Consider the following 14,250-nt stretch of genomic DNA (forward strand, 5'->3'; position numbering starts at 1 on the left):
AACAAGTATAGAAATGTGAAGAAATATGGGTCAGATTGTAAATCAACTCCAAAATTATTATTTAAAACTCTTTGATAGGTTAATTGGGAAACACTTTTTAAGCATCCACAAGGCTCTGAGCTGGTCTACTGGACAAGCTTATCTATGATGTAAATAAGGATGTAAGGTAGGCTTATCAAAATTATAGCTGATTCAGAGGTTAAAAATGGCTACAATATTACATAACAGTGATTCTACATGTATAAAGATGGGATAATTTTATAGCGTTAGTGTCAGATATAAGGGAAAATTGCATTCATTTAGTAAATATTCCCTGAGGGGCTGCCACGTGTTGGTAACTAGATGGAAAAAGACCCCAAGATTAAGTAAGAAAGAGCCCTTGCCCCTCCTAAGTTTATCAACGAAAAAATATAAGTAACACACTCTGCAGTTAGGAGTGATAAAGTAATTAATCTGAAAAAGACCTATGAGCTTGAGTTTATCACTCAAGTGTTACATATACATAAAATACTGGTAAAATTACAGGCTGAACTAACAAAAGTATCACATTGAAAACAAATACACACAAGTAGGGGCGCCTGGGTGGCTCAGTCGGTTGAGCGTCGGGCTTCCGCTCAGGTCATGATGTCTTGGTTCCTGGGTTCAAGCCCCGCGTCGGGCTCTGGGCTGACGGTTCGGAGCCTGGAGCCCGTTTCGGATTCTGTGTCTCCCTCTCTCTCTCTGCCCCTCCCCCGCTGTGCTGTGTGTGTCTCTCTCTCTCAGAAATAAATAAATAAATGTTAAAAATTTTTTTAAAAATAAAAACAAATACACAGAAGTACTACTCTGCTCTAACTGCATCAACCGTACAGGTGGAAGGGTAATGCTCTATTACGCTCTGGACGTAAGCATTACAAGTCTCATTCTGAAGTCCAGCTTAGGTGCCCGAACCTTCTGCATGTTGCCATCCGCCCACCGCTAAGTCCCCAAGATGATGTATGAGCCTGGAATTACCCCGTACCGCCTATACAACCCAGGCTGATCAGGGTGTTGGATACTGTCGGACCTTGACACACTGAAACATGGGCAGATAGGAAAAGGCCCAAGAAATACATTTCAATCAACTAGGGGAGTGGGGGTGGAAGGTGGATTATCGTAGGAAGGAGGAGACACTATTCTGAATGGCAGGAGTTAGAGGAGCAAAGGTAGCTCGTGATATCAACATAGCATCACTTAGCAATCGCAAGGTCGTTTGTTTTTTTTCTTTTTTTTTTTAATTTTTTTTTCAACGTTTATTTATTTGTGGGACAGAGAGAGACAGAGCATGAACGGGGGAGGGGCAGAGAGAGAGGGAGACACAGAATCAGAAACAGGCTCCGGGCTCTGAGCCATCAGCCCAGAGCCTGACGCGGGGCTCGAACTCCCGGACCGCGAGATCGTGACCTGGCTGAAGTCGGACGCTTAACCGACTGCGCCACCCAGGCGCCCGTCGTTTGTTTTTTTTATGTATTTACTTAAATTCAAGTCAGTTAACATACCGCGTGGACCTGGCTTCAGGAGCGGAACCCAGTGATTCATCCCTTACATCCACCACCCAGCGCGCATCCCCACAAGTGCCTCCGTGCCCATCATCCATTTTCCCCACCCAGCCCCCGCCCACGCCTGAACAATGTCAAATTTGAAGACGCTGCCTCGTGAGGTAGGGAGACTTGGCAGCACAAGTTTACTGAGCCGAGAATTCAGCCACGTTCTCTTTCTAAGACTTCATGGTAACATGCTACCTGTCATCCCACAGCCCGTCTCTCAACGCCCTGATTGTCAAGCTTCCGTGCAGCAGCAAAATCAATCTTTCTCGTATCCTTTTAGGACCGTGTGCCCCCACCCACCCCCGTGCCCACAATGTTTGTGCTCTTTCAGGGGCTCTCGGTCACTGATCACTCTGGGATCCGGGCCCAACACCCCGCAGGCTGGCAGACAGGGCCCCCTATCAATTTCGCCTGTCATTCTCCCTCATACGCTGCGTCCAGCGGTTCTGAATCACTGCAGAACATGATCACAGGGCCACACTTTTTCTTGCCTTCACTGTGTACGTGCCACTCGCGGTCTGAAATACCTCACACCTCCTGACGTGTGTCTGGAGCCTTCGGCCCACACGGCCTTCACAGAGTCTGTCCCAGCCCTCTTGCGAGAAGAATTCCATGCTTTACCACGTCCCCCCCCGCTCCATGCCCACGGCGGCTTACTGGTCTCCAGGAAAACGCTCACCCCGTATACAAAGATTAGTTATGGCTGCATCTCCCTGCTAAACCTTAAACCCCCTGCCTGGTTATCCTAATCCCTAGGATTTCGCCCAGGTTGTGACACTTCATAGGTATTTTCGACGAGTCAGGGATTCCAAGGTAGCCCAGTTCTGTATGTCCCCTCTGCCCTTATACCCATGAGCAGTGTATCAACTTGGGTTATGCAGGAGACACAGAGGAAGCCCAGACAAACACTATCATCCTGGAGCTACAGAAGACACGTGGGCATTTTTCTAAAGAATCCAAGCAGCCCTGGTTGGGATAGAATATTAGAACCAAAATGATTACCCAATGGACGCGCTCGGCTGTTGCAAAGTCAGCTGGGCTCAAATCCTGCTTCCACGCCTTCACTAAGTGACTTTGAGTAACTAACTTGACCTCTTACAGCCCAGGTTTCGTAGTCTATAAAATGAAGATAATTATAGCCCTTACCTCGAAGGGCCATTGTGAGGACGATGTGCCAGTGTATTATAAAGGAGGTAATGAAGGAACCAGTACATGGCAAACACTCACTAAATGCCGATGTCTCAGCCGCCTCGTCCTGCCTGCTTTTCCCTTAACGAATGGAAATACTGCCTACTTCGCAATAAGATGTCTCAACAAAATGTGTAAAAATGCCAGGCACATAGGAGTCACTGGATTATGAATCACTGATTTCTAAGCCTAGAAAATTACCTTTTCTTTCCAAAAAGACAGGATTATACCACTAAAGAATCTTCTGGAGGTTCAAACCAACAAGACCATAATCACCTGACATAATACTCCTCACGTGCTGTGAAGACAGTTTAAAAAGAGGCTTTTAAAAAATGTTTATTTATTTTTGAGGGGGGGAAAGAGGCAGAGAGAGAGGGGAACAGAGGATCTGAAGCAGGCTCTGGGAAGACAGCAGAGAGCCCAATGTGGGTCTTGAACTCACGAACCATGAGATCATGACCTGAGGTGAAGTCAGATGCTCCACCGACTGAGCCACCTAAGCACCTGAAAAAGAGGCTTTTTATGTATTCCAATAATTAATTTAACTGCACTAAGTTTAAACAGATACCTATATTTCTCTAGGCTTGACAAAAAAAGAAAAAGCATACTTAAAAGTTTCATGAAATTCACTCAAATGTATCCCATCACTTTTGCTCACCGATTCTCTATAAACAGTAACACTTACTAGCAAAACACATTTGGGAAAAGAAAGGTTAGAGTCAAGACAGAAATTTCTGAAAAATGTCATCATGGAAAACCCCTCAAGTGCTTACTACAATATCCGTGTCACAAATGTATCCTAAGGATAAATGCACCTGGTTCCAAACAACACATTTTTTTAGAAAGAACGCTGCACATTTCCAAAGTTCATTTTGTAACACCCGACACAGAGCTTATTATACAAATCCATGTTTAAAAAATCGAGGACGTAACTGATTGGCTATGATCCAATTACTAATGCCATTTTCCAGGGTTTTGGTGATTGTCAGTACCTGAAAGATCTCATTTCGAAAAGATTAACAAAATCACAAAACCGACAGTGTATGTAAGTAGCTGTGTGTGCCAGCAGGTGTGGGTGGGACAAGTTATTTACGGGCATGGACGTGAATATAAACAAGGGTAGTTTTGATACGTTCTGTAGGACTAACATGCTACTTTGGGAAGAAAGAATACAGGAGCTTCCTTCCTTGAAATTTTTCGAACTTGTACACCACCAGAGATTTCCTAAATCCAAAATACACGAAGAGATTCTTTTTTTGTCAGATTCATCCTTCCAAAGTCACTGTACCTCTTTGTCCAGCAGACACCGTTGTAGAAAACGTATATTTTGTAAGTTACTCAAAATTTTCCGTTCAAAACCCCTTATTAACCTACCTTATGGATAAGACTTCTTTCAAGAAGACACATGGGAATGAAGAACTTACTATATAACCTACGCCAAAAAGCATCGGTCGTCTCTGGAGACCGATCTTTTTTTTTTTATTTTTTTTTTTTTTTTAATTTTTTTTTTTCAACGTTTATTTATTTTTGGGACAGAGCGAGACAGAGCATGAACGGGGGAGGGGCAGAGAGAGAGAGGGAGACACAGAATCGGAAACAGGCTCCAGGCTCTGAGCCATCAGCCCAGAGCCCGACGCGGGGCTCGAACTCACGGACCGCGAGATCGTGACCTGGCTGAAGTCGGACGCTTAACCGACTGCGCCACCCAGGCGCCCCTGGAGACCGATCTTTAAATTGCTATTATTTTTTCATTTTCTGTGGCGGTAAAATACCCAACACAAAATTTACCATCTTACACGGTTTTTACGTGTACAGTTCAGTGCTCTTAAACACATTCCTAACGTTGTGCAATCATCACCGCCATCCATCTACAGGACTCTTTTTATCTTGTAGAACGCAAACTCTGGACCCATCAAACAACAAGCCCCACCCCCACCCCGCCCGCCCCGTCCCTGGCAACTATTTTCTGTCCCTATGATCTCGACCGCTCTGAGTATTTTACATAAGTGGAATCAGGCAGTATCTGTCCTTTTGCGATTGGCCTACTTCACTTAGTGTGATGTCTTCAAGGGTCACCCCTATTGTAGCCCGTGTCAGAATTTCCTTCCTCTTCAAGGCTGAATAGTATGGCTTTCTAGGGATATACCAGAGGTTGCTTATTCATTCATCCACTGACAGATACTTGAGTTGCTTATAACTAACATTATAGTTACCGTAAATGATACTGCTGTGAACGTGGGTGTACAAATATCTCTGAGACCCTGCTTTCCATTCTTTCGGGCGTATATCCAGAAGTAGAATATCTGGGGCATATGATAATTCTACCTCTGTAAGCTACACTTTTTGAGTCAGTACCTATTAAATTAATCACTACCTCCCTCAAAATTATAAAAATTATGTAATAGTACTTAAAAAACCTCACCAGGCCACAACATTATGTCAACAAAATTCTTTTCTCTTCTATGATTGTAAACTGGCAATTTCCCATCCTACAAGGCATCTCCCAATCCCAAAAAAGGTGTTGATCAGATTTGAGTCTCCCCTCACCTTTTTTTTTCCTTCAAAGAAGGGGTGCCCTGGGGTGCCTGGGTGGCTCAGTCCGGTAAGCATCTGACTCTTGATTTCAGCACAGGTCATGATCTCATGGTTCGTGGGCTAGAGACCCCCTTTGGGCTCTGCACTGACAGCATGGGGCCTGCTTGGGATTCTTTCTCTCCCTGTCTCTCTGCCCCTCCCTGGCTCACGCGCTCTCTCTCTCTCTCTCAAAATAAATAATAAATTGAAAACAATTAGTCTCCATAATATATTCAGTGAGGACTGCAGGGACTCTAAGTAGCAATTAAACTGTTTGTAAGACACACACACACACACACACACACACACACACACACACACACACACTAGTTACGCTCATCAAACATGCAGGCACAGCGGCTTTCCCACACTGTTGTTTTTTATTTGGTCCTCAAGAGACAAATCTCTGTTTAACAATGCCAAGGTCTGGGGCCCTTTGTCTAGGTGAGAAGTATCACCAGAGTCCCTTTCAAGTACTTTCCAGAATGGGTGGCAATGATTTCAGGCCAAAGAATCTCTACTTTTAGCTTTCTCTGAAAAAGCTATTTGTCTCATTAATAAGCAAGTATAGAACAATGCCAACATCAACACTGGCATTTTCTGCTATCCTATAAAAATTAGGCATGATGTCAATAAAATGTAACACAATCTACTGGGCACTTCTTTTTCTTCTCAGCATCGAAATGCATACTTTCCATCATGTTTTATATCATTACATTTCTTAAATAGTGGCATAATACGCATAACATAAAACTTACCATCTTAACCATTTTTTAGAACGTTTAGTTATTTTGAGAGAGTGAGCATGAGTGGGGGAGGCGCAGAGACAGGGAGAGAGGGAGAATCCCAAGCAGGCTGCACGCTGTCAGCGCAAAGCCCAACGTGGGGCTTGAACCCATGAACCGTGAGATCGTGACCTGAGCCGAACCAAGAGTCGGACACTTACCCGACTGAGCCACCCAGGTGCCCCCCATCTTAACCATTTTTAAACATACAGTTCAGTGTCATTAAGTACACATTCCTATTCTTGTCCAATCATCACCACCACCCATCTTCAGAACTCTTTTCACTTTGAAAAACTGGCATTCTGTACCCATTAAATACAAATTAATGAATGAGTAAATTCTGTGTCCTGTTCCCTCATCCAATACTTAGCATCCACCATTGTTTCTGTCTCCACGAATTCTCTAGGGACCTCATGTAAGTGGGATTCATTGGCATTTGTCCTTTTGTGACTGGCTCATTTTACGTAGCCTAAGTCTTCCAGGTTCATCCATGCCTTAGCCTGCGTCTACGCGTATCCCGGGAAAGTCTTTGCCCTTAGGATGTAAGTGCAGAGCCAGACGAGTCTCTCCAGTGAGGCCCCTGCGGATGGACGGTCCCAATATAAGTCCCTGTGTTTATTACAGCAAGAGTCTGACTGCACTAGTGGGATCCAGGAAGACCAGCATTCAGTGCTGCTCATGGCTCCCTTCTCAAGGCTGCTTCCGGCAATCGAGAGGGTGGGGAGTGCGAGCCAGGCCACCTGGCGTGTCTGTAAAATAAGTCAGGGTACAGTTACACCCGGGACTGAACGTTTCATTTTTGATGTCTGCTGTGCCCTAGCTTTAGGGCTTTGGGAAAATTCGTGTCAAAATAAATGGCCAGGAAAGAGCGACACCACTGGTAAACATCAAATTAATGGCTCCATCACATTTAAGGCAATTTTGCGATCTTAACGGTAATACTAAATTGCACGATAAAAAATACAGCTTGCTCCATCAAATATAGCAGTTATTATATGATCTTTTGCAGTAGTTTCTGGCTACGTGGCTATTTTATGTAAGCCTTCCCCAAACGAATTATATGTTTCAAAAACATAGTCTTTGAATTCTTTTATATCCATCTCAAATCAATGTTTGCAAAAAAACTAGGTATTGGATAAAAATACTACCGACTGATCAAAAAGTAACGGATAAGACAAATATAACACCCCCCCCAAAAATGAGGGGGTACATTATGTGGTATAATACACCACATAATTTAAACAAGGGTTAAAAAGTGGTTAAACAAGGGAGTATTTATAGCTTAGAGGTTAAAGGTGCATGTTCTGTAGTCAAACAATTCCCAACTTAAATCTCCGTTCTACTCAGAGTTGTCCCGAGTTAAAGGATAATACATTTACGACCACTGGCTTGAAACCTGAAATAGAGTAAATAATCCTTTATGGTTGGACCCTCAGTGGTAGTAATGTTATTGCAATGAACCCACTGCGATAGTATTAGGAAGCAGTACCACTGGGGGGTCGTTAGGTCATGAGGGTGGAGCCCTCCTGAATGGGATTAGTGCCCTTACGAAAGAGACACAAGAGACCTTCTGCCCTGTGAGGACACAAGACAAGACAGTTGTCTACGGGCCAAGAAATGGGCCTTCCTGACGCACGGAATCTGCCCACACTTTGATCTTGGGCTTCCCTGCCTCCAGAGCTGTTAGAAACAAATGATCATTATTTAAGCTACGCAGTCTCTGGTAGATTGTTACAGCAGCCCAAATAGACTAAGACAGCTCTGGGTTCACTTTATGTATGCATCTTTAACTTTTCCTGCTTCCCGACTTGCATTTGATCGGGCAGTTTCATGACTGAAAAGAAGTCTGTCTCAGCAAGTGCCAGGGAACAACGTTTGATTTTATTTTTATTCTCTTGCGGACTATCGTGTTTTATTGTCGGCTACCGGTAACTAGGGTTGGCTCATTAGAATTGCGTAGGTCCCAGATTTTCGTCTTGGGAGAAAGGAAACAGTGGAAGAATGTCACTCAGCACCTTCACTGTGGTAGGGTCCCCTCCCTAAGGAGGGAGAAAAAAGGGAGAGAAAACTCCCAAGGTAACCTGGTGACGCGCCTACATGACAACATCCCTCATGACCTTGTCAACTGAGCCTGCTTAATCAGACTGCATGTTTACATGTGTTACCATATACGGGAGACAAAGAAAGAGAAAATGTATAAAACAACTATGCCACGTGATGTGCGGCGCCCAGATCTTGGGGCACAAACCCAACTGAGCGGTGCCGGCATGAATAAAAGTTGCCTCCTGGATAAAAAGCCTCAGCGTCACGACTCTCTCTGTGTGAGAATCCCGCCACATCACCTTACACCAACCATCTGCCAGCGTTTTCCACCGGTCGAACCCCACCGGAACCCAGGGAGCTCACTGTTGGATTTCAAAGTTTTGGGTATTTGCTTTCAAATAAATGTACAATGAGACTTCCATTTCCAATTACGACACAGAGCACGTAGAAAGGCCTTTGATCTCATGGTAACGAGAAATTTCACCCGGACCAAATAAAAATATACTTTTCTGGGCGTCCAGCAAAGGGTAATAAATGCACAGAAGCCTCGATGACCCACATTCAGTAAGAAACAAGCCCTTCACAGGCAAGCTGAAAGCCAGCCTAGGGTGCATGTCTGCATAGGCTGAGCCTGGCTAGTCTGAAGCGGGGGGAGGAAGTAGTCCACGGACGGACCTGACCTGGCAGGAACACGGACAGAGACCAGCATTACGGGACAGTGCGAACCGGTAGGACAGACAGACTGGAATCTGGAAGAACCAAAAATGCAGCAGCAAATCACCTTTCCTAGTAATTCTTCCAATCTACCCCCCATACCCTCCTGTGCAAAAGCAGACAAGAGAGCAACAGTGAAGATGCTAGAAAGCCAAGGGAAATCACAGAGCCCATGCATTCTCATGGTATTTCAATCTCTGAGGACAAAGGGGAATCAAAGCATCTAAAATGGTAGTCCAAGCCTCTCCCAGATGAAATGTTGAGATCATAAAAAAAAGGAGTATCAGGTGAACTCATTTTAATTAAAAGTATAACCCATAGTTTAGCTAAATTCTGAGGGATCTGAATATTCAGTTCCTCACCCTAATCTCCATTATGAAGAAAGAGCAGGCAGGCTCTGAGATCTGAACCAAACAAAATATTATACTTCAGTCTTTCCTGTTTTATTTACACCACCTAGGGTACGATTTTTAAAATTATGAAATATACAAAGAAACAGGAAAATGTGATCCATAATTAAGAATTAACACGAAAATGTGATCCATGATTAAGAATTAACACGTCAATAAGAAAACAAACACAGATGACTCCATCAATGAAATAAGTAGTTAAGAACTTTAAAACAACTACAAAAAATATATTGAAGAATATATAGAAAAATAGGGGTGCTTGGGTGGCTCAGTCGGCTAAGCATCCAACTCCTGATTTCGGCTCAGGTCATGATCTCATGTTCCTGAGATCGAGCCCCACGTCAAGCTCTGTGCTGACAACATGGAGCCTGCTTGGAATTCTCTCTCCCTCTCTGTCTGCCCTTCCCCCACCCGCAGCACACACACTCTGGCTCTCTCAAAAATAAATAAATGTTAAAAAAAAAAAAGAAAATACGGAAAATAAGTGTACAATGGGAGAAGATCTGAGATACATTAGTACAGAACAGAAATTCTAAAACAGAACTAAATAAAAATCTAAAAATACAGCATTTGAATAAAAAGTTTCTTGGATGGGATATCTCCTGAGGCAAAGGAAATAAACACAAAGGTGGGCTATCAGGACTACATAAAAATAAAAAGTTTCTGCACAGTGAAGGAAACAATCAACAAAACTAAAAGGCAACCGACAGAATGGGAGAAGATATTTGCAAATGACATGCAGGATAAAGTGTTAGTATCCAAAATCTAATGAAGAACTTACAAACTCAACACCCAAAAAGCAAATAATCCAGTGAAGACATGGGCAGAAGACACGAATAGACACTTTTCCAAAGAAGACATCCAGATGGCCAACAGACACGTGAAAAGATGCTCAACGTCACTCAGGATCAGAAAAACACAAATCGCAACTATAATGAGATATCGCCTCACACCTGTCAGAATGACTAAAATCAACAACACAAGGAACAACACGTGTTGTCAAGGATATGGGGAAAAAAAAGGAACCCTCCTGCACTGCCAGGGGGGACACAAACTGGTGCAGCTACTCTGGAAAACGATATGGAGTTTCCTCAAAAATTGCAAATGGAAATACTCTACCACCCGGTCACGGCACTACTGGGTATTTACCCAAAAAGTACACAAAAATTGTTTAATTCAAAGTGATACGTGCACCCCTATGCTTACAGCAGCATTATTTATAATAGCCAAACTATGGAAACAGCACAAATGTCCATCAATAGACGAATGGATAAAGAAGATGTGTTTTATACACACACACACACACACACACACACACACACACACACAAAGGAATATTATTCAGCCATGACAAAGAGTGCAATCTTGCCATCTGCAACAACATGGATGAATCTAGAGGGTACTGCGCTAATTGAAATAAATCAGTCAGAGAAAGACAAATACCATACGATTTCATTTGTATGTGGGCTTTCAGAAACAAAACAAATGAGCAAAGAAAAAAAGTGAGAAACACACCAAGAAACAGACTTTTAAATACGGAAAACAAACTGATGGTTATCAGAGGGGAAGAGGGAGGAGGGATGGGTTAAATAGGTGATGGGGATTAAATGGTACACTTATCATGATGAGCACTGAGTAATGTATAGAATTGTTGAATCACTATATTCTACACCTGAAACTAATAGAACATGGTATATTAATAATACTGAGATTAAAAAGAAAAAATTAACAAAGTGAAAATCTGGAAAAAGAGGCGTTTGTTGGATGGGTCTGCTAACTGGACATTTCAAAAGAACAAGTCAGTAATCTTACATTTTCCAAATTAAACAGAGAAAAAGAGAAAGAAAAAACATGAACTAAGTAGCAATGACTTGAGAAATAATATCAAACAATCCAAAATATAAGTAGAGGAGAGAGAATGATGGTATTTAAAATATTTTAAGGAATGTGAATGAAATGTACCAAATTTGAAAAATATCAGACCGCTAACTCGAGATGCTCAATGAATCCAAAGCAGAAAAATACAAAGAAAACCATACCTAGACCTATCACGGTCTAATTTCTGAAAGCTAAACATAAAAAGCAAAGGTATAATAAACAAACAAATAAATCAATAGCAAGAGGGAACAAACACATTACATACAAAGATATTAATGATGGCCAGTTTCTCAGTAGGAGAAATAGAAGTCAGAATTTGTCACGAGCAGATCCACATTACAGGAAATGATGCAGGAAGTTCTTCGGGTTGAAGGCAAATGACACCAAACAGAAGAACTCCGATCTACAAGAAGGAGTAAAGAGTGTAGGCATGGTAAAGTTTTTTTTAATTTTTTAAAAGTTTTTTTTTTTTCTTTTTTTTTTTTTTTTACCTTTTTTAAAAAAGATAATTGGCTACAAAGCAAAACATACTATTGTCTTGTGAGGTTGATAACTTAGGTAGAAGCAAAATGGATAACAACAGATCAGCAGAGGGTAAATGGAAATGTATTGTTGTAAGGTTCTCAGATTAATCTGAAAGTTGTAATACGAATTCAATATTAAATAGATGGATCCTTAGAACAACCAGTAAAAAATAAAAACAAACCTTGGCTAAACAGCCAAGGAGATAAAATGGCATACTAAAAAAATACTTGATAGGGGTGCCTGAGTGGCTCAGTCGGTTGGGCGTCCGACTTCGGCTCAGGTCATGATCTCACGGTCTGTGAGTTCCAACCCCGCGTCGGGCTCTGTGCTGACAGCTCAGAGCCTGAGCCTGCTTTGGATTCTGTGCCTCCCCTCTCTCTCTCTTCCCACCTCTGCTGATGCTCTGTCTCCCTCTGTCTCAAAAATAAACATTAAAAAAGATGTTTAATAAAAAATACTTGATAAATCCAAACTTAGGCAGAACGAAAGGACAAACCCATCAAATAAACAGAACACAAGTAACAAGAGAGTAGACTTAAAATTAGCCATATCAATAATTACATCTCTCCCGATTTCTCTACCCACACTGTGCAAAGTTCAAGCCCAAAGCAAAGCCAGGTTCTCGACTTCACCAATAGCCAAGCATCACCCGAGGCCCCTCCCCCAGAAATAAATAAGCCTAAGGCGAGGCCTTGAAATCTTTACTGTAAATATGTGTCTCAGGTGATTCTTACAAAAAAACTAGTTTGCATCTCATCTGTACCTTCAGGTTTTCACACCGATGCGGACAGACACTCGGAGCCCCCGCGTCACGGGCTACATGACCTTGGCAAGTCAATTCATCTCCCTCAACGCGGCTCTCCTCTATACAATGGAGACATCTCCACCTTTCAGAAGTGGAGCCGTGCCACGCCTCAAACCTAACAGGTGCTCAAGTCTTTGCTGAAGGAATGAACGAGAAAACGTGCAGCACAGGTACCGTGACCACGTGCCCACGCTGCACGGTTCGGAAGCTAGTCCAAACGTCACTACCTGGGCACACGGGGCTTCTCCATCCCTCCGACCTCCCCAACCCAAACATTTCAGCTTACGCTGCAAAACTCAATTGCTTGGAGCATGCCCGACTGGCCCGTGCCGTTTCACGCTTCAGTTCCCTGACTTGGTCTGGCGCATCTGGCTGCAATTTCCCTCCTGAATTTCTCCCCCCAGCTCCCCACCCCCAGCCCATCCCTTCACCTACGCAACACCTACCTTAGGGAGGTAGATGTGACTCAGCTGGGGGATGACCTTCCTCAGGAAAACTTCGCCAGGCACGTTCCCTTTTAGGCTAGCACATGCCGATCACCGCGCCTGGAAGCAATGAACATTGCAGGTGTCTCCCTAGAGCACTTCCTGGAGCAAAGGAGCACCTCGGCAAAAACCTGGGGACTAAGGAGAGTTGGAGAGGGGGGGAGCCAGTCTTCCTGGCCAAGAATTGGACCTGTGACCGAAACAGTTCAAACAGGGGTAGGAAAGGCCCCAGGTGGGGAGGAACTGAGGTCCACCCACCCAACCAAGAGCCAGCCAGCATCAATGCACCAGGCACCCAGCTGAGCCCCTCTGGATGTAGCTCCTCCAGGCCCCGTCCAGGCTCCCAGTGGCCACAGCCCCAGCAACACGCTGACTGCAATTTCCCGAGACACCCCAGACCCCCACAGAAATGGGAGGATGAGACACATCATTTTTTGAGCCACCAAGTTTCGTGGTCACTTCTTATGTAATGATAGAGAATACAGATTTCACTTCAACTCTTAGGCTTCTTTTTGCTCCGTATACCCATTTATCTAAAAGTATCCGTTTCATAGATAAAAAAAAAAAAAATCATCAAAGAGCCACAGAGGATACATGTTCTAGCTCCCTCTGGCCACACTCACCAAAGAGACATCGGATTTCTCAGATTCTAAAATGGTTTAAAAGATACCCTAGTTTCTGTTTTGTGAGGTATTCAGATTAAATGGGTCGACTATATAATTATGCCGTAAAAATAGAATGAGTCAAATGATATGATAAGGAATAGTTCGATATTCTTTGAATTACACTTGTTTCCAAATAGGACTTATTTTAATTATAGAATACACATTTCATTACTTTAAATCCTTGTAACTCTTTAAAGACATGTTTCAGTTCACGAAAGGCATTTTTACCTATGGACCCAAGAGTAAATTTAGAAATCACCTTTACTATATTCCTCCAAATTTAATCAAGTTAATAATATCTACATTAATTTTTATTGAAATAAGAAAAATTATTCCAAGAGTGTAAATTTTATGTACCCTAAAACAAAAAGAGCCTAGCTGTTTCAAAATAAAGAACATCAAATTTATCAGCTAAAAAAAAAAAAAAAAAAAAAAAACCCAATAAAAGGATACCATTTTTTAAAAATATTTTTTATTTTTTTTTTTTTTATTTTATTTTTTTTTAAAATTAGTGTGAACATACACACACGCATAAACAGGGGAGGGGGTGGGGGAAGAGAGAGAGGGAGAGAGAGGGAGAGAGAGGGAGAGAGAGGGAGAGAGAGGGAGAGAG

The 14,250-nt window shown here is 42.8% G+C and overlaps 1 protein-coding gene across 4 annotated transcripts in view; it reads right to left on the minus strand.

Moving 5' to 3' along the window:
* The window catches only part of FAM110B (family with sequence similarity 110 member B), a 127,126-nt gene extending 114,069 nt beyond the window's left edge, over positions 1 to 13,057 (minus strand). For all 4 annotated transcript variants that reach the window (XM_040487746.1, XM_040487750.1, XM_040487748.1 and 1 more), the window contains exon 1: positions 12,934 to 13,057. The gene's annotated coding sequence lies outside the window, so the exon portion shown is untranslated. The remainder of the gene's footprint in view (positions 1 to 12,933) is intronic.
* Positions 13,058 to 14,250: the final 1,193 nt, after the last annotated feature.

Source organism: Herpailurus yagouaroundi, unplaced genomic scaffold (assembly GCF_014898765.1).
Source record: "Herpailurus yagouaroundi ecotype Mexico unplaced genomic scaffold, PumYag 165, whole genome shotgun sequence".
In the NCBI taxonomy this organism is placed as follows: Eukaryota; Metazoa; Chordata; class Mammalia; order Carnivora; family Felidae; genus Herpailurus; species Herpailurus yagouaroundi.